Source organism: Geospiza fortis, unplaced genomic scaffold, assembly GCF_000277835.1.
Source record: "Geospiza fortis unplaced genomic scaffold, GeoFor_1.0 scaffold318, whole genome shotgun sequence".
NCBI lineage: Eukaryota > Metazoa > Chordata > Aves > Passeriformes > Thraupidae > Geospiza > Geospiza fortis.
The window spans coordinates 1,571,732-1,593,784 of record NW_005054371.1 but is presented as its reverse complement, the minus strand read 5'-3'; the positions used below and the strand labels follow the sequence as shown (position 1 = coordinate 1,593,784).

The 22,053-nt window shown below is 40.5% G+C and overlaps 1 long non-coding RNA gene across 1 annotated transcript in view; it reads left to right on the top strand.

Annotated features, from left to right (window-relative positions):
• Window positions 1-87: 87 nt before the first annotated feature.
• The window catches only part of LOC115948297, a 42,681-nt gene continuing 20,715 nt past the window's right edge, over window positions 88-22,053 (top strand). The window contains exon 1 of the long non-coding RNA XR_004082127.1: window positions 88-1,576. This is a non-coding gene — a long non-coding RNA (uncharacterized LOC115948297). The remainder of the gene's footprint in view (window positions 1,577-22,053) is intronic.

Sequence of the window (22,053 nt, the reverse complement as noted above, 5' to 3'; positions counted from 1 at the left end):
TTGGGTTGGTTTCGTTGAGCTTTTGGCCTCACTGCAGCGTGTTTTAGTGGCAGAAGTGTCCAGGAGTGTAGCGTCCGTGCGGGTGTCCCGCCGCTGGCCCGCACCTGCACGGGCTGGGGAGTGCTTCCAAAGCAGCTTTGGACACTCCTGTTCAGCCGGGGATACAATACTCTGCTTATTGTGTTGCCACGGGTTTTTTTTACTTTTCGAAATTAGCAGTGCTTCAAAAGTGTGTGGGAGAGGGGTGTGAAAGCAAGTTGCTTCTAGTATTGGGCTGGAAGCAGGAAACTCCCAGTGTAATCCTGGTTTGGTCAGTGATTGTGGCCAAGAGTAGAGCCGTGAACTCTGCTAACATTTGCATGGCTAAGGGCACCTACCGCACAGGGCTGTGACCAGTGTTAATTCAGCTTTGTTGGAAGGAGCTGTGAGTTTGGAAACAGACTTCCAAGCCTTTAGAGCATTGTATCTATCACTTGTGTTTCGATTGATGTCTGTGTGGCTGTCCCTCACCTGCCAGTGTTACAAACAGCACAAGAAGTGAGCCCTATGAACTGTGTTTTTAGCATTGACTAATGTGTTCTGCTTCTTTCTTAAGCTTTTAATTTTTAATTCGGGGAAAACTTCTGCTAGGCTGTTGCACATTGATTACAGACATGTAAGATGAGTAGGAGCCTTGTTGGAAGCAGTGTGATGTTTCTGTTGAGTGGGAACACAGAACAATGTATCTTCTTAAGAGCTCATAAAGTACAGCACACCTGTGTCCTTTCATGAAAGGTGAGGAGTGCTTTGTTTTGGTGCAGGAGAGTACTGGCAGTTATCTAGTAAATTTTGTAACTCAGTTTTAACAGTTTCCTGCATACCTGAGCAGCAGCAATCACAGTAGTTTAAGCAGTTACTATGAATATATGGGGGACATTAGGGGGTGAATCTCATACCACTGTTTACATCATCTCAGTATTTGTGTCACCTGTTGGCCGTGCTAAAGGGAACATTGAGGGCTGGTGTTGGTGTGATGCCTGGAATCATATGTTGTTCATTTTTAGGTGTTTTGCATCCTTATAACCTGAAAAAAAGCAAAACAGTCTCTTCACATTTGCTGCTTGGCATTGCTGCTGTTGCCCATTAGAGCAAAGCAGTATTAAATCTTTGTCTTACATGACCTATGAATATTAGGTTAATTTGAAGGTTCGAGGTGGAATTTAGGATCAGTGCAAATATTGCCAGTCTGGTTCAAGTGGTAACTGGTAGGAAACAGTAACTTTTGTGGCTGACAGGACTGTGCTGAGTGTCACCATACATTATTTGTGACTAAATATACACAAATTTACACAGCCGCACCTTTTCTCAGTTCTGGCATGTGCTTGCAAGAGCCCTGTTTTTGCAGATGGCTCTTGTTAGTCTGGGAATCCATGTCTGCTTAGGACAGCATTGGTGTTGTGAATTCTTCAGGAGGGGACTTTTGCCAGAGGATGCAGCATGTTCAGTCACTTTGCTGGGAGCATCACTGTTCCCTCCCACCTGTGCAGTGTTGAGACTGGAGAGTAAGTGTGAGAGAAGATCCTTGGTCAGTGTGTGGGTAAGTAAAGAATATATGAAGGGTATGAGAAGGCAGGTCTGGCAGGGAGCAGTGTCATAAGTGCTTACACAGTTTTTTTCCAAATGCACTGCTTTCCTTTTGCTGTGGATAACTTGTTTAATTGAACTATGTGTCATCTTTAACATAAAAGCTGTGGCAGTGCTCTTCATGGTGGTGTTAGGTAGATACCTGCTGTGATTATGCTGTTCAGTGAAAGATTAGGATGTGGAAGATCTGATATAAGAACTCACTGAAAAGTACTATGCAGATGCTTTTAAGGGCAGCATTGTGTAAAATAGAGTGTAACAGAGTAATTGTTATTTGAAGTTGGTTCTTATTTCCCAAAATTTGGATTGGATTGAGGAGGCACAGCTTCTGGGAGGCAAGGGAAGAATCAGGTTGTAATTGTATGGGGAGTTTGAGCCATGGCTGTTCCTTGTCCCTTCCCACTGTAAAGCTTTGTTGGTTGCTTGTAGTCTCCTCAGACATTAACTGTTGGGACTCTTGTTTCCCAGGTTAGATTTCTTGCTATCAACTGAAACTACTCTTGTAAAATTCAGCCTGACTAGCTCATCTCTTGAGTGTGCTAAGGAAAGAAACCCAACAATGTTTCATTCATACTAAACCATTTTTATAGTTACTTTTTGACATGTACTTGTACCTTTTTTTGCTTTGGAGGTAAAACTTAGGTTTGGCAGGAGACTTGTTCTGTGTAGGTTGTACCTTTTGCCATTCCTAAGAAAACCTGCCTGGAGCTGAATGATTTATGGGACTGCTTGCACATGCCTGAAAAAGTTGTTGAGCGCCTTCAGCCAAACCATTCACCTGAAAACTGCACAGTTCCCCAAAGCTTTGCCTGCCTTTCCCAGCAAGCAGCAAAGCAGGCTGTGCCTCCTTGGCCAGCTTTTCCTGTGGCAGCTGAGGCTGTTCAGGCTGCAGCTGAGAGCAGGGAGGTTGTGGTTTCTCCTGTTGGTGTCTGAACAAGTGAAAGATGAAGGAAAAGCTACTTGGTGTGTTTGCAGGTACAGTACAGAGGAGAAATCATCTGGAGCTGGGAATGGAAAGATGAAGCTGCAGGTTTCAGATCCAGGGCTGGGGAAGGCTGCACTAAGTACTCTTAGTTACTCTTTCTCTTTACTCTCCCTCTCTTTCATGGGTTATTATTTACACTTTTAATCTCAGAAGTGGCAAAGGGACTGTACATGTTGGTTTTCTTTTTCCCTTGATAGAACAATCTCCCACCCCATCCCAAAGGCCAGAACTATCTGGATAGTGCTTGTTTTATCTGTTCTGGAATTTTCTGTTGTTGCCATCTACAAGACAATGACCCCAAATGTTGGCTGTTCATCTTCTAACAGTAAAATGACTGTTGCTGCTTTGATGCAAACTACCTGACTCCTGTCCTTTTCCCTGCTCCCTTTCTCTGCCAGCTGCCTCCAAGTTGTTCAGGCATGAGATTCCGAAGTATTTTTAGTCTCTTTCAAGTGTAATTATTTCTCCTAACATTAAGGATCCTGGCTGAAATAATCATGTTGTTTCCCAAATTTCATTGAAAAACATTTCTCTCTCGCCCACAGAATTCCTCTGCACTCTCCAATCCCATTGCCTTCCCTGTCACATATTCTTGGCTGTTTCCCAACAGCTGGCCCTGCCCTAGCTCTCTTCTTTTTTCCTGTTATAAGTGCTGTAGTTTCAGTGCAGTTCTGTATGCTCTCCTGTCCAAACCTTTACCTCTGCTTTAGAGAACTGGGTACTGTTGTGTGTGTCTAGCCTGGCTGGTGACTCTTGGATCCTCTGATGAGTGGCCTTTTATGCTGTAGTTGGAAGGCTTCGTTGCTGCAATTGCCAAGTTGTGCTGGGAAACACCAGCCCATGACATGGAAAAATTGAGGGGAGAGAGCAGTGTAGCCCGAAGGCGTTTCCCTCCTGCTTGGAGTTTTGTGTGCGCAGATGTGGTGGGCTGGTCCTGGCTGGGCACCAAGTGTCCACCAGAGCCACTCCATCACTCTCCTCCTCAGCTAGACAGGAGAGAAAAAGATACAACAAAAGGCTCATGAGTTGAGATAAGGGCAGGGAGAGATCACTCATCAGTTACTGTCGTGGGCAAAACAGGCTCAACTTGGGCAAATTAGTTTCATTTCATACCAGTCAAATCAGAGTAGGATAATAGGAAATAAATCTAAATCTTAAAACACTTGTCCCCCACCCCTCTCTTCTTCCTGGGCTTAGCTTTACTCCCCATTTCTCTACCTCTTCCCCACAGCAGCACAGGGGTATGAGAATGGGGATTTTGGCCAGTTCACTGCATGTTGTCCTGCTGCTACTTCCTCTGCAGAGTAGTTTCCTGTATCCACAGTGGTCTTAGATATCCTCACTCCTCTCTCTGGCTGCAGTTGTGCAGTTTTTTCCTGTTCCTAAATACATAATCCCAGAAGTACTGCCTCTGTCAGTGACACTGCTTGGCCTTGGCCAGGTGCATCTTGGAGCTGACTGGCAATGGCTGTGTCACACAGGGGGGCAGCTTCCAGCAGCTTCCCTGAGGAACCACCCCTGTAGCCCCCCCCCACTGTCAAAACCCTGCACACAAACCCAAGACAGCAAGTGAGCAGATGTTGTGGATATGCTGTGGATCCTGCTTTTGGGGTTGCTGTGAGAAGGCTCCTCAGATGAGCAGGGGTTTTGAAGATGAACTGCTGATAACTTGTGTTCTGAGTAAATAGTCAAAAAATATTCCAAAAAGGAAACCATTAGATGTTGGCTCTGGAGAAACAGGAAATGCAGTAGCAGGACAGTAGAATGAATTCAGGTATCTTGCTTTGATCTCCAAAGCTTCAAAGCTTCATTTCCATTTTGTTGATGACTCTGAGAACTCCTGAATGTAAGTGCTAATAACATGGAATAGAATATGTGTAGTGTAAGCAAGTGGTGACTTGGCTCACTCTAGCTTTGATGCTGACTGTTTCACCCACTGCATGGGTGGTTTGGGGTTTTTTGGTGATGTAAGAAAATGGAAAACAGTACAATGGGAATTCAGCACAAGGGCATCTATAGGGTTGTTAGATCTTTTGCCTGTATCCAGTTAAAGCAAAACACTGCTAAGGGTAGAACTAAACTTTTGTGCGGTTATCACAAAAATACACATGATGGTAAACAGAAAATTACTCATGTCATTCTTGTACTATATACCTGGGTTGGTTTTTTTTTGGGAGACTGCTTGTTTTTTTTAATTTATTTCCTTCATTGTTTTCAATAGTTGTGCTCTTTTTCTCAAGTTAAAAACTTAAGGTGGAACAACAGCAATTAATAAAATCATAGGATATCCTGGGTTGGAAGAGACCCACCAGGGTGCCAAAGCAAGACTTGTACAGTTGAATTAAGTTTCTAGGGGCACGTTGTTTCCCGAACTGAAGAAGTTTCTGTAGTTTTGGGTCAGCACCAAGGTAAATACCAGCATGTTATGAAAGTTTTTCATGCTTCGTGGGTATTACTGTAGACAAAACAATGCATTTCTTACTGTATGCACACACCAGCTTTTCCCCACACCTAATTATTTGCCAAAATTGAGCCTGTGTCTCCACATACTTGCATATTTGCAGTTCTCCTGTTGAACAAGACCACAAGCTTATAATTAATGGCTTTAGGTGTTTCTCTTTTGTTTTCCTGGCTTAAAAACTGAAACAGAATGACTTATAAACAAATTCATATGACTATGAGGTACTACCTGGACATCTTTAGCACATGGTTTTCACGTTTAGTTAATGTTTAAACTGATTTTTAAATGTGGTTTAAATTTGAAAATGAAACAGGATATTACAGGGTGAGGATGATGCTGGTTTTTAATAGCAATTGTAGGGAGATCATACATTTCCTTAGATAACACTTGTAAATAGAGAATTACAGCTCGTTAATAAAATGCAGCAAGCAGCTGTGGAATGGGAATGTAATTTGACCAATATCTTCAGTATGGTGCATTGTTAAAGGACTACTTTATGGGAGCTAAAATTTTATATTCATTAGGACTGTACAGTTTTCATGACTTTCTAAATACATGAGTGCAAGTACTGAAAGTAAATTTACTTGAATATTCTTTTGAACAAGTAAGTGTATAATAGCTTGTTTGTAAAGAAAGTGGGGTTTTTTTTCCCAGTTTCTTGAAGTTCTGAAAATTAATCTGTTCAGTACTGATTATTACATGAGTAAAGTCACATAAGCTTTAAAAATAATTTTGGTGTCCAGTGATATAGAAGAGAAATAGATATTATTTTCCAAAACTAATTTGACTTTAGGTTTAACTTCTGTGCCAAGTTTCAATGAAAACTAATTATTGGGTTTGATTGACAGAGTTATGAAATACTCTTAAAGATGAGAGGAAAAAGGAGGGGAAAGCTGTTCATGGGGCCTGTGCTGTGACCAGGAGAGACTGGGGGCTGCTGGCATGAGATAATGGGGAACTTGAGGTGAAGGCTGGGGAGCACTTACAGAAACTGGTATGGGAAGGAGGTGGAAATGAGAGAGAAATTACTTGGGGGACACACAAACCATGGTAGGATGATGTAGATAGAGAGAATTGCAAGGTGTTTGTGATCTGAGGGGAACTGGGATGGTGATATTTGAAAGTTTGAGGATGAGTATAGAGAAATGTGGAGAGCCTGGATATACACAAAGAGTTTGTTTTAGAGGTGCTCATTTTGCATGGTACTGCAGTTTTCTGAAGGTGTTTTTCCTTCTGAATTTTTTTAAAATCTTTATTAGAGGGATGAACACTCTGCTTAGGAAGCACATGTAGTCCTTAGTTGTTATTGGATTTTATTTTATTTTAGTATTTGGATATTCTGCTGACCTTAACAGGATGATTTGCTTAGTAAGGCAAGCAGAATTTACCTCCAGCTCTCCTTTCCTGAATTCTTTGTCTTGTAATATCCCTGTCACAACCCCAGCAGTAAATCACAGATACAAATCTGAATTAAGTACAAGATAAAAAAGAATGAGTGAATTTTAACGTTAAAACTCCTTGACTTTATAAAATATATACAGTAGAAGGAGGACTATATTCACACAGTTTTTTCTAACTGGAGCATTTTCTTCTTTACACTCTGCTACTTGGACAGTTATAAATTTGATTTGGGTCCATTAGTTTAATAATTTGTCTTATGGATTAGTAAGTATAGATTCTCTTACTTTTTAAAATTTAAATAATATATTGTAAAAGAAAACTTCAAATGACAAAGCTATTGTGGCTTGTTACAGCAGATGTGGTTTTCATTTTGTGGTAAGAGCTGCAACACAAATACATTAATACTGACAAATGTGTCTGAATTCCCAACTTGTCAGAATGGTAAAAGCTGGCTTTTGGTCATCTGTACATGATCTGATGTGTTACAGTACCTGTTCATAAAAGTAAGTAGCATTATTCTATTTTTACATAATTCTGGAGCTTTGATAAGTGGTGATTATTATTTTGACTACATGAAATAGAGCTAGTGAAGGAGAGACACTGGAAACTTAAAAAAAAAGATTCACAAGTTTAACAGCTTTACTCTCTGCTTACAGAAATGATGTGAAGTTTAACAAAAGCCAAGGTGTGAACAGATAAAGGATATTTAAATAAGCTTGGCACTCTTAACTAACTAAAGGATGTCTTGATATATGTCTCTCTGATCATGCTTGACATATCTGGGTCATGTTCTCTGAAGACTATTATTAGAGATTTAACCTTGGGTAATTGTGAAGTGTATTTTCTTCAGAGTAATTTTTTGATCAGCTAGATGAGACAGTGGAAGTTTGTGTGTGTTCAAGTGCTTGTAATAATTTGGGAGTCTAGTTGGAAGACCTGGTTTCAGCCACCTGAGCTGGAAGATGAAATGTACTGTTCCATGGTCTATCATAGAAGATTTACCTGTGGACATTTTGTCAACTGTTGTAAAATTCTATTTTTTTGGAAGCTGGGAATGTGGAAGAAATGACCTGTTAAATTTTAAAGTAAGATATGCTTCAGGAGGATGGTGTGCACCTTACAGCTAGCAGAGCTGTTGAAGTGTACTTGCACATTTGAACTCTCTGATGATATGTGTTATGTAAGCGAGGAATGTAGAGTCTGGGAACATCTACAGCTTTAATTGACTGTGTTTCTTCTTCTTCTGCCTCAGTCCATCCTCTCCAGCATGTGTAGGATATGGACATTTTTAACCACTAGTGCACCTAAGGATTGCACATGCTTTCTTTGAAATACAGAATCTGTGTGAATAGGAAAAATGGGAATTAACTAGCAGCCTTGGTTCCTGTCTAGTTTCAGCGGTCTGGCTTTCAGTGTGGTGCACAAATATTTGTTAAGACATAACTATAGGGTAGGAACTCCATAAGCTGGATTTGCCAGTCAATAAAATACTTAACTAGTTTGTGCACAGGAGGCTTCCTTCAGTGGCACAGTTCCCTGAAGGAATAAAGAGCTTGAAGCTGGAGTGGAGGAGAACAAGCTAGTCTGATTGTATGGGTTCCTTCTGCCCTTACTTCACTGAACTGTGGGATTAAAACCAAAACAAAACAAACCCTCCCATCATCCTCCTCACCAGATCCTGCATGTCTGCACATCACCAGTAACATTCATGTAAATGCTGTGCTGAGAGTTGTGTGTCTTCACTGAGAGAGTAACAGAACCTCAAGAACTGTACATGAGAAGTAGAAGATTGAGTTTGTTTCTCCTCTTGCAGCACATTTCAGCTTAGGTCTTCTGTTACCAGTTTGTAAGTGACTGCAAAGGAATGGAAGGGAGCTGGGGAGCTTGAAACACCATGGCTGGAGCTGTGACTTGTTTCAGGTTTGAGCTGAGCTTCCTCTGCCCTGCAGTGTGTGAGAGATGCAAAGACACCTCACGTGACAGCTGATGTGTGCCAGGGAGGGAATCTTTTAGACTAAAACACTGGATGGTAATTAATCTTCAACCAGCTGGTCTTCATTGTGAAGAGAAGATTGCTGTGTTAGAAAAGAGGAATTTATCCCCTGGAGAGCAGGAAATGAGTGACGGGGGAGATGTTTTGGCTTTAGAGGCAGACTCGGAGCTCCTGTATGTGCTGCAGGGGAGTGCTGGTGTCCCAGTAAGTGTTTCTTAGGCACTTTGCTGAAATACCTTAAACTGCTAGAGCAAGGAGACAGTGGTGTTCCAGTAATTCCCAGATTGGTTTGAGGGCTCCTGTGCAAGTGATGGACAAGGTGTTTGCGAGTCACTGTCAGCTGTGATGCTAGAGCCTTCACATAGATACTCACATAGGAGAAATACAGAAGTTCTTCTCTTTCCCAGAGAAGGCCCAGATGTAACAGAATGTCCTTTGCTGTACCTGCTGTGTCATAGGGCTGGGAAAGTCTGCAGCCTTCCCTGCATGGTACAATGTGCTTTTTCATGGTACTTGGTCTCTGTGGTGATGCCCAGAGAAATAAAGGTTGGGTACTTCGCTGAAGTGGTGGTGGCTGTTCCATTTCTGACTCATGCAGGTGCTGTAGGTAAGTGATGGTGACATTGGCTGAGTGGTCTCTGAAAAATGGGATTAATTTTCATTTCCTCAGAAGAGTTTTTGCTGTCATAATTAGTGATTCCTCTCCTGCGATTCCTGATCACCATTTCTGAATGACTTGTTACTTCAAAATAGCAAATGGGGCATTTATGGAGCAGAATGTTATATAATAATGAGGACATAAACTAACAAGCTGTTTACTTAGTTGAGGCTAAGACAATGTCATCTTACTTTTTTCCCTATTTTGGAATTTATCCACAAAGATTTTCCTTTCAGAGTACACTTGTATTTCCTGGAAATGACCAACAGTAGGTAGCTCAGCTTGAAAGTACAGTCCTTGAAAGAGGTAGGGCAGCTCAGCTTGCCACAGGATCAAAATGGCTCTTAGATGTCAGTAAGGTAATGTATTCCTTGTTTTGATGGGAATGAAGATCTGTACTATGGCTACATGAAGGTAAAAATGAGCAATACTTGGCTTTTTGCAGTGATGGTAGATTCAAACTGAACCATTTTCATTTGGAGAAAGTGAAAGGGACTAATAGAAAATTTTAGGAGGACAAAAATATATTTTAGGTGGAAACAGCATTGTTAAAATTGAAAAAAATTGCCTCTCTTTAACCTGTTACATTTACCCTGTTTCTCTTTTTGACTTCTTTGCTTGCAAAGCATGGGCACACTGTACCATCCCTTCATGCTTTGCTATGTTACAAAGTAGTATTTTTAGCATTTGGTCCACTTTTCTGTGTTGCAGATCACAGTTGATTTTTTTTTTCTTAATAGTGTCAACTAAACTACAAAATTTAAAAAATTGCTTCTCTTTAAAAGAAAGGAAATTCAGGAGTACTAAATAATTAATTGCTTGATTACAGATAAAAAAAATGAAATATGGGTAAGGAAATCTTAGTTTAGGTGTACTGAGAATTATTGCAAGCAGAGGAAACTTTTTATCTCCTGTGTGTGGTTCAGGAATCCCAAAAAGCAGGCTGGCTGGCACACCTGGGGCGGGCTCCTGCAGGAGCTTTGGGCAGATGTAACCAGTTTACCTTCCTGCAAAGGAGGGGTCTCACCTGGGCTGCCTTCACTCCCATCTGCCTGCTCCACTGTTTCTGTGGCTGGTTCCAGTCCATGAAATGGTAACTGTAGTCAGGCTAGCCTGTTCTGTAGTAATTGTTTATATTTCCTCATTTTACACATAATAGCATTCAGATTTCTAAGAAACAGCAAAATAAAATGTATAAAGAGAAATTCAGTTTGTTTAGGAAGCTGTATGTTGAAAACTGTAAACCTTTTTTTCTTGTTGAAAGTTAATACTTGTTCTAGTGTCAGTATTTTGGAAATAATCTTGTATTTTGTTGCCTTTATCATCATCTTGTGAACATGATGCATAATGTTCTTGAATGCCTTGGATATCTTTAATATGGGTGTATAGCCATGTCTGATTTACATCTATCTTACCAGTTTGTGATCAAAACAGAGGCAGATGGAACTAAATAGAAGAGCAGTGATGGAAGCCAAACAGCTCCAGATCATCCCCCCTTGTCCTTTTCCAGCTGCTGTGCACACTCCCTCCTCCCACAGCTGCTCCTTGGGAGCAGGAGTTAAAGAACGGTGCACTGTGCATGAACATTGGACTTTAAACATGTAAATGGTGCACTTTACTCTTCAATGGATTAACACAGCTGATCAATTCATATGCAAGGCTGTCCTGAATCCTTTAAACAATTTAAGAGCTCTTAAAAGTGAAACAAAGCTCTCAAATGTATTTAATTGTTTTCTGTATGAAACTTCTTTATCTAGCAAGCTCTGCTAGAAGGGGAAAGCCCTGCTGAAGGTGTGCAGGCATGTAGCTAGGGCATGTTTTTTCAGGCCTTTGAACTAGGTTAGGAATGTGTCTCAAGATGGAAAAATGAATAGTTACTTGGTGCTTTTAGCCTCCGGGCTTGAAACTCGCAAGAGGAATGTTATTGTGTCTTCAAAGCCTGTTTCACACAAGCCTTTGTTGAGCAGGAACTTGGAGAGTCTTTGTATTATCATGCACACAACAAAAAGAGCCAGCCACCCAATTTGATCTAATTGGGCGGCAGTGGTGAGATGTTTCTTCAGTAGGAAGGCTCTCGAAAATGGGGTGCATATTTTTAATTAGGAAATACCCTTTAGAGTGAAGGGATTGCCTAAACAGACGTTTACCAGCTTGCTAAAACTCTCTAATTATACTGATGCAATTCCCCATATGCATATCCCCTCTTTTTCACCTCTTCCCTATGTAGTGCTTTCCCAGGAAGAATGCAAATATTTACATTTTTTTAAATTCTGTTTTGACCCTGAGGTGGTGGTAGCACATCCCTGGAGAAGACAAGCTGATGTTGAGAAAGTGGGGTGGTTCAGGCTGAAGTAATTTTTGTCTTGCTTTTCTCAAAAATAAATCTCTATTCAAGACAAATTTGCTGTAATATATTAATACTACCTAAATTAAGACAGAACTTTCACTCAGTGTAACTATCAAATTTTTAGAGGGAATAAACCCATTGCTCTAGTGAACATGAGTGGGGTTTGAAGTGCTACAGCCTTACTTTGGAGAACAACAGCTGCTTCAGTAGATACCCAGAGCAATTTATTTTCATTTTAGTGTGAGTAGCCTAATGTATATTCAAAACTGAATGAGATCAACAGAAAATACAGGAAAACAGTTTTGTTTTCTTAGGTTTTTTAATAAAAGAACCCAAAGAACTCTACAAAATCAGAAATTTTGAATTCCACAGTAGCCAGGTTCACTCAATTTCACCTACTAAAGAGATGAGGCTTAAAAATAAGAAAAAAAATTGTCTTCAAATGCAACATTTATTTTTGAAGTTACTTCATTAGGTGTTCAGGGATTTTGTTTGTTTTCATCCTGTTTTCATCCTGTATAGGGACTATATTAAATGCTAAATTAAAAGGTTATATTGCAGTTCATCATGATTTAGTGGTTATTGGTGTTTGAGAATGACCATTAAGGACATTAAAAAGTAAGTTTTCTCATTTGCTAATCTAAATTTGATTATTTTAATTACTTTAATTTGAATTAATCCACCGTGAAGCTAAGTGTCAGTATGTACATGATAATTAAATGTATTTGAACTGATATAATCACGCAGAAATGAAGGGTAGGCACAGAAAGGACCTGGATACAGGATGTTGCCTGATGCAGAGGAGCAGGAGCAGACAATCCATGAAATGATAGGAAGCTGAGTGGGGCAGAGGTGAGGGTAAAACCACAAGTACAGAAAAGTGGTGGTTAAATATATTGAAGGGTAAGAGTGACAAGCATGCTGTGTAAATTGGCCAGCTCCTGGGTCTTCTGTAAGAGAAATTTCACAAGGTTAGAGCAGGGAAGGTTGTGTAGGAAGGGGCGCAGAGGCTGAGTGAGCAGAAACTGGAATAATGCCGGGAAGCTCAGATTTCAGTTGATGTAATTGGACTTTAATGGCTTGAATGATTCATAATATCTTAGCTTGATAGGCTGTTATAAAATTTTAAACATAGGTATGAATGAAGCCTTGTGCTGATAACATTGTGGGATTGCAGCAGTGGAAAGCGTTGATGTGCCAAGAATTGTTAGAGGAAAAAAATTCCTCTAACATACAACGTGTTCATAAGTTGTGTGTAGGCATATTTTGGAGGAAGGTTTGAATGATCCTTCTGCATGAATTGGCTATGAATTATTTTTCGCCTAGGTGTGGAAGGAGAGGAATCTCCAGTTGATGTAAACTGCTGTACCTAGTTGAGGTTGGTGGACTAGGGCAGCATGCCTCAATTTAAAATGTATCCCTTAAACAGTTTTTCTTTCTTTTTCTGGAAGGTGTTACTACAGTGTTCTGTTTGAATTAATACTGAGTCCCTATTAATTTTAATTAGCTATAGTAATGAGTTAGCTCTAAAGGGCTACAAAATGATTTGTAATTCAATGTCTAGTTTATCTTCTACCTTGGTTATTTAATCTTTTCCAAAACTGCTTCTCCTGAAGATTGGTGAGATTTTGATCTGTCTTGGTTCAAGCTTGTTTACTTCTGTGCTTCTTAGAGTAGCTCGTCAGCTTTTATTCCTTTATCAAATAACTCCTGTGATGTTAATCATAGATTTGGGTCACATTTCAGCATTTGCATTTGGGTTGAAAGAACAGGTAAAAGCAAAAGATTATTAGCAGGATTGCTTTATACACAGAGAAAAAGAGGACTACAGAATATATAAGGGTAGCCTTTACAGGACTCCTGTTATTTGTAGGACTTTCCAATCTGTGCTTTTAACTGATGAAATCTTGTAGTAGCATCTTACTGTTCTTCACTGTAACTTTTTGAAAGGTTTTGCTTTGGCTTAATGAAGTCAAGAGTGATGTAAGTCACTGTCTGGAATCTGTTTCCCTGGTTTTATCTGCGTATCTGTGCCTGATTCTTGCAGCTTTTACCACTGTTGTGTCTTTCTCTGTTGTGATTCCTTAGGCTCAATTCATTCAGGTACATCTGAATTAAGGTCAGGGAGAGCTGCAGAAGGTGCAAGCAATCACTGCACTTCAGAAGCAGAATGCAGGACACAGGTTTACCATCAGCCTAAAGAAGTGGAAGGCCACACTGTTGTTTCTGTCTCCTTGAACATGTATTCCTCTGGAGAGATTTTTGGCATCCCCTGGCGAGCACTTGGGAATGTATTTAGGAGGAAATCCAGAACCATTTCTCTAGACATCAACTAGATCCTAGTTTGGTTAAAACCAACTGTGAAACCCCATCTGCTGTATTCTTTCAGGCAGCAAATCTTCAAGTAGAATACCTGATGGGATTAGTGCCTTACACTGCCCTTGAAACCACACTTGTCTTGGCATACACTGCTGGTGCTTCTGCCTCTGCAGAAGCTGTCTGAGATTGTCTGCAGGGTTGCTGTGAAACTGTGCCATTAGTGAGTTGTGATCCTGACCAGCTGCAGCAACAGTCCCTCAGCCCAGGGAGTCTTTGCAGATGTGCTGGGTGAGAATCTGAGAGGGTTTGTCGAAGTGGGTTTGCTTCTTCACTCACCCTGAAGGTGCTACTTTGAGGTAGGAATGCAGTGTAAGTGTATTTATGCTGTTAGAAAAAACCCCACTTCTCAATTATGGCTTGTTTTGGTTGAGGTGGTCTGTATCTGAGAGAAGACATCTTCTACTGCCAGACTTGTGCTTGCTGCTTTAGTATTCAAGCTAGTTTAGCTGTCTGTGTTAGTCATCTTCTCAACCAAATATTTTCTGCCAAAACCCAAATCCACAATGACTGATCAGCCTTTCTAGTTGAGATATGGTCATATATATGTGGAAAATATTTTCAGGTGAAAATGAAAAAAATATATGTAATGGCTTCAGACAGCTCTCTTACAGACCTTCTGGTATAGTTACTCAAGATGTCATATGAGAAACAGGCAGGGTTCCCACCTTTCTGCCCCCAATTCTCCATCAAATTTAGTGATTGTAGGAGGATTCAATAAGAAACTGACTCCAGTATTCAATAAGTAACTGGCTGTGATAGAAGGAAACATCAGTTTCCGTAAAACATTTCCCACTGGTCTCACAGCAATTCAGATGAGTCTGTGGAAGAAAACTTTTGTTCTTTTATTTAAAAATCTCTTGCATGTTTGTCCCCAGTGGTGTATTACAAAACTGGATGTCTTTTGTCTGGCACATGTGTGATTGTGCAAACAAAACTTTCTTTTAACTATTTGTTGAACTTCTGACATTATGATCTCTATTAAGAAGTAACCTCTTAAAGACAACTCTGCCTTTCTGCTGCTCTATGTAATGTTTCCAGATGTATTTGGGTACAGTTAGAACATTGAAGTACTCCAAGAGCTATTACAGTTGTCTGTAGCCTGGCTTTGGTTTTTCCCTTTGCTTCAGTTTTCTAGCGCTTTTTGGTTTAAGCCTTATTTATTAATAAGTGTTACTGCATTCTGCTTATTTTTTTAAACTACTGTGTCATTTATTTGGCAGGAGAGGAGGAAGGTTAAAGTTCTCCTTACCTCCTCCCCTTCTCTCCAGTGAAATTTTTGATTGTTCTGTTTAATGAGTCATTTTCTCTACAGCTGAAGTTAATTTAGTGGCTAATCCAAGCAGTGGGTATTTTCTGAGTGAGGAAGTGAGAGAACTTTAATTCTTTCCTCTTTTCAAATACAAAGGTATATCTTGGGTGTTTAAAAAAAACATGGAAGAGAACAGTGCCTGTTGGGGGTGTTTTATCATTTAACAATAGGTAACAAAACATCCATTGACTTCACTGGAGTGAAGTCACTACTACAGGTGGTGTAGGTAGGGTTTGCAGTGCTGTACAGCTGCTGTATGTGCAGAAATGCTCTTTTTCAAGGGTTCTTTATCAGTATCTAAAAGCTGATAGTGAATGCTATTGAACTCTTAGTTGCTCTAATTCTTTCTTTCCTGCCAAAGTGTATGTGGGCATTAGAGAGAGTTGTGTGCTCTGGGCTGTTGAAGCCAATCTGGTCAAGAGCATTGTTTTCCAGAGAAAAAGGATAATCAAAAATTTGAAATTAAAATCACTCGTGAAATACTTCTGACGTGTATGTCATAGATTTGTAAAATCTGTTTCATATACTTCTGTTTGCTGAACATAGGGTGTTCTGATTTGGCTGAATAGTACCAAGTTACTGTGTGGCAATGTCCTTACACACAAGGCTTTGATTAAACATGAAAAAATATTAAAGGCTGGCCTACATACAAGCTTACACAGAGAAACAAAAAGTGTGAATTAAGGAAGATAGCATTTTTATACAAGTGTTTCAGTACCATGCATAGTAGTGGCTTGTCTGGGCAAATGAAAGGGACAGCATAAGTGAAAGATTCATTTAGACCTTTGGGGAAGACACAGAGACATTTCATACCAGATCAGGGTTATTTGAGGGTTTTTTTTTTTTTTTTTTACAACTAGGTATAATTTTAACCAGGGTAAGTTCAGTGACTTTGTTTGCTCATGTGGACCACAGGTATGCATGCCTATTCAAGGTTCATCAGCTCAACTTCCAATTGACTAAAGCAGATTTTCCCCTTGCCCTGAGCCCCTCGTGCCTTTGGTTGCAGTGTATGACAGTGTATTCCTGTGTTCTGTCAGGTTGCTGAGCTGAAGTTGCTGTCTGATTTGGACCTCCCTTTCCCAGGAAGAAGGGGGGTTACTGGGGCAGGTGTGGTTACAGCCCTATCTCTGAACAGCCTCTGGACAAGGGAGAGTTTGTGCTCTGTCAGTTCAGAGCATGAATGGGACTTGCACACGAGGAGCTGCACGAGGGAAGCTTTGGGCATGCTCTCGCTGCTATTTTTTACTGTCATTTTGGAGAAGGATTCTTACCTCAGCTCCCATGCTGACACCTCCTTTGCCTCAATATATGCATTCCTGTAGCTGAGCCAGGCAGCTACCTCAGGGACTCATCCAGGCTCAGGGAGGTTAGAAATCAGAATTCAGATTCATTTCATTGCATTGCTACAGACCCTGGTGCCAGGGCAAAGGAGGGGATGCTGTGTGCGGTGGGAACATGTACAGCAACAAGAAAGGCTTGTACAGGCTTCAGGTAGACATGAAACAGTGATCATCACCTCCTTGCAACATTTTCATTCACTTTCCAAAGTGCTTATTTCATTGGGCCAGGGCAGTAATGATGGTGTGAAGCAGAAGGGGCTTGTTTTTTTCCTGCATTAGGATCATAAAAACTTTCTAACTCTAATGGCTGGAAGTGAGCCTTATGCACAAAGGTTCTTTTGTTTTGTTTTTGTATAAGCCCATTTGACGTTAAGCAGCCAAATCTCATCCTTTATGGTTGGTCTAATGCGTTTTTTAGAAGCTACTGCACTTCTTGTTTAGCTTTCAGCCCCAGCTCCAGAAGGCTGCATCTCCTTACATGGTCTTGTCTCTTACCTGCTAAGTCAGGGATGCCAAACCAGCACTGAACACCTCTGGTTAGAAGCCTGAATTGCTTCTGAGGAGTGTTAATTACTACAATAATTTTTCTGTCCTTCAGCTATGGAGAGTTTTATGGGTTTTTTAAAAGAAAATTTCCAGTTTTTAATAGAAATGGGAGTGATTGTGCTGAATTATGTAGTAAGGTGAGGGGTTTGTTGTTGTTTTAGTTTGTTTACTCTTGAATAGCTTTCCTGGAAGGCTCTCTGTCTGCTCTCTATGTGCTTATGGAACCATACAAGCTCTTGCTCCTTGGGAGATGTGTCACTGTGAGCTCCCTGTAGCAGAGAAAAAACCCAGGTAATGTTGAGAAACACTCTGATGTCATTTCCCTGTGCCCTGATGTATCTGCTGGTCTCTTTTTTCCTTCCCTGTAGGTGCACTGGGGCAGGGACTGTCATTTTCCTGTGTTTGTGCAGCAGCCAGGCCTTGAGCTGTCACAGTGCAAAGAATGCCCATGATCATTATCACTGGTTAGCACTCCTTATCACTCCTTATCACTCCTTATCCCTGCACTTCTTCTCAGCACTGGCTGGGCCCTGGCTGAATGTGTAACGTGCTGGCATTCAAAGTCTCCATAAACCCCAAATCAATAATCCTCACCTTGTTCAAAAAACTTGAGTTGTTAAGCTTTCTCCCCTTCTGCCATCCTGGTAGTTGTTTCTGCCAAAACTTGTCCAGAAGTGCAGCAGGATGTTTTTCACGCCTTCCTCATTAAGGTTGTAACCAGGAATTTGGTGTGTACAGCTTCCTTTCCTCTTTTTAACATTGAGTCTTGTGTGTGATTGCTTTCATTGCTCTGTAATCTGTCTTGCTGTTTCTGCTTGCTGATTGGTTTTTAGGAATAATGGCAATCTTAAAAGGCATATCTTGTATTATTTAATAAGAATTGGATCCTTTTTTGGCATCAAGTGGTACTTTGTTACAAAACAAATGACAGGTGACTTGTCTTTTTTCCTGCCCACAGTTGTTGGGCAGCTTGTGAGGAAGGCTCTGTGTACCTGGAGTGAGCTGCAGTGCAGCAGAGATGAGACCAACAGGGTGACTCCCCGTGAAACAGCTTGGAACTGGAGCTCTTTGGAGAGGAGAGAAACAGCTTCTAATTCTTTAATTTTATGACCACAGTAATCTAAATTTAAATCTTCTGTGATTTCAGGGATGATGAAACCAGATAGCTTGGGAGATTCCTCCTTTGGGGCACATGAGAGAGAGCACCAGCCAGACAACCGGTACAGACAAGCAAGAGGCATTGAAACACACAGTGATCACTCGAGCTGTGCAGGAGGGAGAGCTATATTTACCAGATACAAGTGCTAATAATGAGACATCAAAGAGAGCACACCCTTTTATACCACAGCTGTGCTCTGCCATGCAGAAGAGACAGGGTAGCTTTCCAGTGGAAGCTTGCTGCATGTCTTTGCCTTGGGGAAGAAGTTCAGAGGGTAGAATTAGCATAGAATTTCAGAAAGGAATTGATCTACCAGTAAAACCATTATCAATTACCTAAGAGATACTCCTAAAGAATTGACAGAATGGTGGAGCTTGGGCTTGCTAAAAATTCTTGAATGAAACTCTTTTTAAGTTTGCTCCTCTGTAGTGTGTTCATTACCTTGTAGTCAAGCATGACCAAAGAGGATGCAAGATAACAGATAATCATTGTAAGATGCACTAACCTGTCATCATCATGTGCTTCATCTTCTTCAACTGAATATCTTATTAGATGATTAGATTAGGGCACCTCAATAATAATTGGTCAAAGGGAATAGAGCACCTATGAAAGTGAAAACACATAAACACTATTAGTCAGCTGAGGGTAAATAAACCTTCCATTCTGATGTTTGGTCTGAGATTTGCAACTAGTCTGACTAGACACACATTAATGGGGAGGACAGTGCAAGTAGATCTCAAATAATTGAATTAATTTGCACTCTGGAATCTGGGAGTTGGTGGGGTTCTTTTTTGGGGGGCAGTGAGTTATGGCATTTTTTCAATAAGTATGATATGCTAATTGTTACTTGCAATGTATAAGCATCTTTGCAGATGAAAAACACCAAATGAATGTGACATTTATATTTTAAGAAGCAGTCTGTGTCCATAAACTGCAACAGAGTCCCAGATCTAGTGGCTAAAAAAATTAGCTTTCTGTTTTAAAGTTACTGTCTAGACAACAGAACCTGCTAAAACTAATACTTAAAATTGGGGATTTTTTTGTCTGAAATTATTTGATGCTCAAGAGAACAGAATTCGCTGATTCCTTTGACTGACAAAAAGGGGAATGAAGCTTTGATAGTTAATTCAAATTAACTGTTGAGTTTAAATAAAGGTATTGTGTGTTTCTTTTTTTCCTTTTCTTTCACAGAGCAAACTGCAATCATATCCAAAAATGGAAATTATCAAGTTTTTTTAACCTTCAGATCTGATGCTTTTACCACATGAAGTTTCTGTAGTACATTTTAGGGGGATAGCCCTTGGCAATTCTGCACATGATAAATGATGATTTCTATTGTGGTTTAACAGTGATCAGGATGCAGCAGAGAGCCAAAATGATTGTTTTCTTAAGATCTTACATTAATCAGAAAAGTTCTTAAGGCATTTGTTTACAGTTGCTGGTGAATTTTCTAGTGCGATAAGCTGTTCTAGTCTTCTAATTTGGGTAAGGTTTTGTGAAATTTCTGTTGGTGCTGTGGTGATTCAGTTTGCCCAAAACCAGAATGCTTTAGCAGAAGAATTTTGCTTCAGTCTTCAGTATGTTTTTTAATTAGATTTTTTTTCCTCCAGCGTTACTTGGATTTTACATTACCTCTTTAAAAAGTAGTTTTGAAGACTCTTCTTGACAGTCATTTTTCATTGTAAGGTAAAAGTGAGGACTGATAGCTGACAGAGAGAAAATGACATTAGGAAGCCTGATGTCTGTCTGTCATGCTAGAGTATCACCAGAGTTGGTGTTACAAGATCTATTTTCCTCCACAGTAGTGTTCAAGTAGCTCCATCCATGGATAGTCTACAATTCCATGGACAATCCATTGCAGGTTTTGTTTGCTGTCATCAGCTGTGGAGGTGTGATGTGTGGGTTTGGGGTTTTTTTCACTTTTGTTGTTTTGCACCCAATTTCTGTCCTGTTTAATAAATCTCCTGTATCTGGTAATTTTCCCACAATGATTAAACTAGCTCTGGTGGTCTTGATTGATCTCACTTGCCTTCCCTGTGGCTCCTAGACATCACTCAAACCACCAGCTTGATTTGTTACCTTGCACCAGCCCCAAAATAATTCCAGTTTTGATGAAAAATAGCGGTACTGTTACTTTTGGGTAGCTAGATGCTGTCTAAGTGCAGAGGAATTCCAGAAGACCATCACATAACTTCAGTGGGCAAGAATGTGGTAGACTAATGTCAGCACAGGTAAACATAGGTTTTTAAACAGATTTTTTTTCCAGTTAGGAAAAAATTATTCTAAACCATGCAATGCTGAACTCAGAACTGACGGTTGCAACTTGGAAAAGAGGCTTTGTGGTTGTCATTGACAGTTTTCCAGGACTATTGTCAGCAACTTGGAGTAGCAGCAGCCAAAAAATTGAGAAAAACCTGGGCTATGTGTGCTTCTTGCATCATCAGGAAAAGGTACTGAGGACAAGAAAATACCTTTTGTTGGTATTTAAAACACTGGTGTGCTCACCACATTCTGAGCACAGGGTTTGGTTTTTGTGCTCATATCTAAAGAAGGTGGAGATAGTGCCTTTAGCTTAGGGAAGGTACAGAGGAGGGCAGCCCTCAGCCCAGGGGGTGGTATTGCTGCCTTGTGTGGAGTTGCATCATTTGAAAGGTTTGATTTGGAAGATGGGCCAGTGAGAGGGGCAGCAGGTTCAAGGTTTACAGAATCATGAGCTGGTGGAAGGGTGAACTCCCAGCTCTTGTTGACAGAAACCCTGCAGCACCAGGACGCTTGGTGAAACTGGTTGGGAATCAGTTTAAGACAGATGAAAGAAGAAGGTGTTTGTTTACATAGCAGGTACTGAATTTATGCAACTTGCAGCCAGAGGATGTTTTGAAAACAGGCTGAGTAGGCAGGTTCAAAACAGGGTTAGGAGAGTTCATGGTCAGAGGGGAGTGGACCACAGGACATGGGCTATTGGTTCTCTCTAAATAGCACCTTTTCTGCCTTGTTGGAGATGAATTCTGGACTAGATGAACCATCAGTCTGACCCAGCTGGGTGTTTCTTACATTCCTGAGCTCTCAGGCTTAGTGGGATCTTTTTGTCATTCACTTAGAATTATGTTCTTTTTTCATGGCAGGGTTAGATGGAAGGCATGAAGCCTCTCTTTTCTTTTTTTTTTTGTATGTTCAGTAAGCTGCACCTCCAAGGGAGACTCTTGGATCTAATTGTTAAATTCATCAGTGCTGCAAGCTGATATGGCTGTTACTTCTTAATAAGCTAGAAAAAGTTTCCTTCTTTCTAGCCAGGAAAAAGTACTGGGAAGTCCATCTGGGAATGTGATTCATCTGGGTCACAGTCATCATTTTCCTCTCAGATTCCAAGGAGAGGTTTGGGATAGTGCTCAGATACTAGTGATAAGATTTTATTTAGATGTAGCTTTCAGTTGTAGTGGTGAGCAGCTACACTGTTGTTTATGCAACAAGACTCCAAACATACTTTTTATTACTTCATCAGTGGGACACACTCCCTGGTATTTGGTTATGTCCCAATGAGCTCTGAGAATTTGGAGTTATTCAGCCCCTGCCTCGTCTGACAGTTACCAGTGCTCAGGAGCAAGAGTAAAACCCACAGCTAGAAGTTATTGAATCTGAAGGATGTGAGTAATTCTTTTGCTAGAGAGTAGGATAGAGTATTACAATATTTTAAAGTAATTTTTTTAATCCTCCTTAACAAAGTTAACTTCAGTATAGCAGTGCCTTGTAGGGTGGTAACCATTGGTAACTGGAAAGACAGTGAGCCTAGGCTTACTATCCATATTTTTAGATTTAATTGGGGTAGACTTAACATAAAAGAGGTTGATAAAG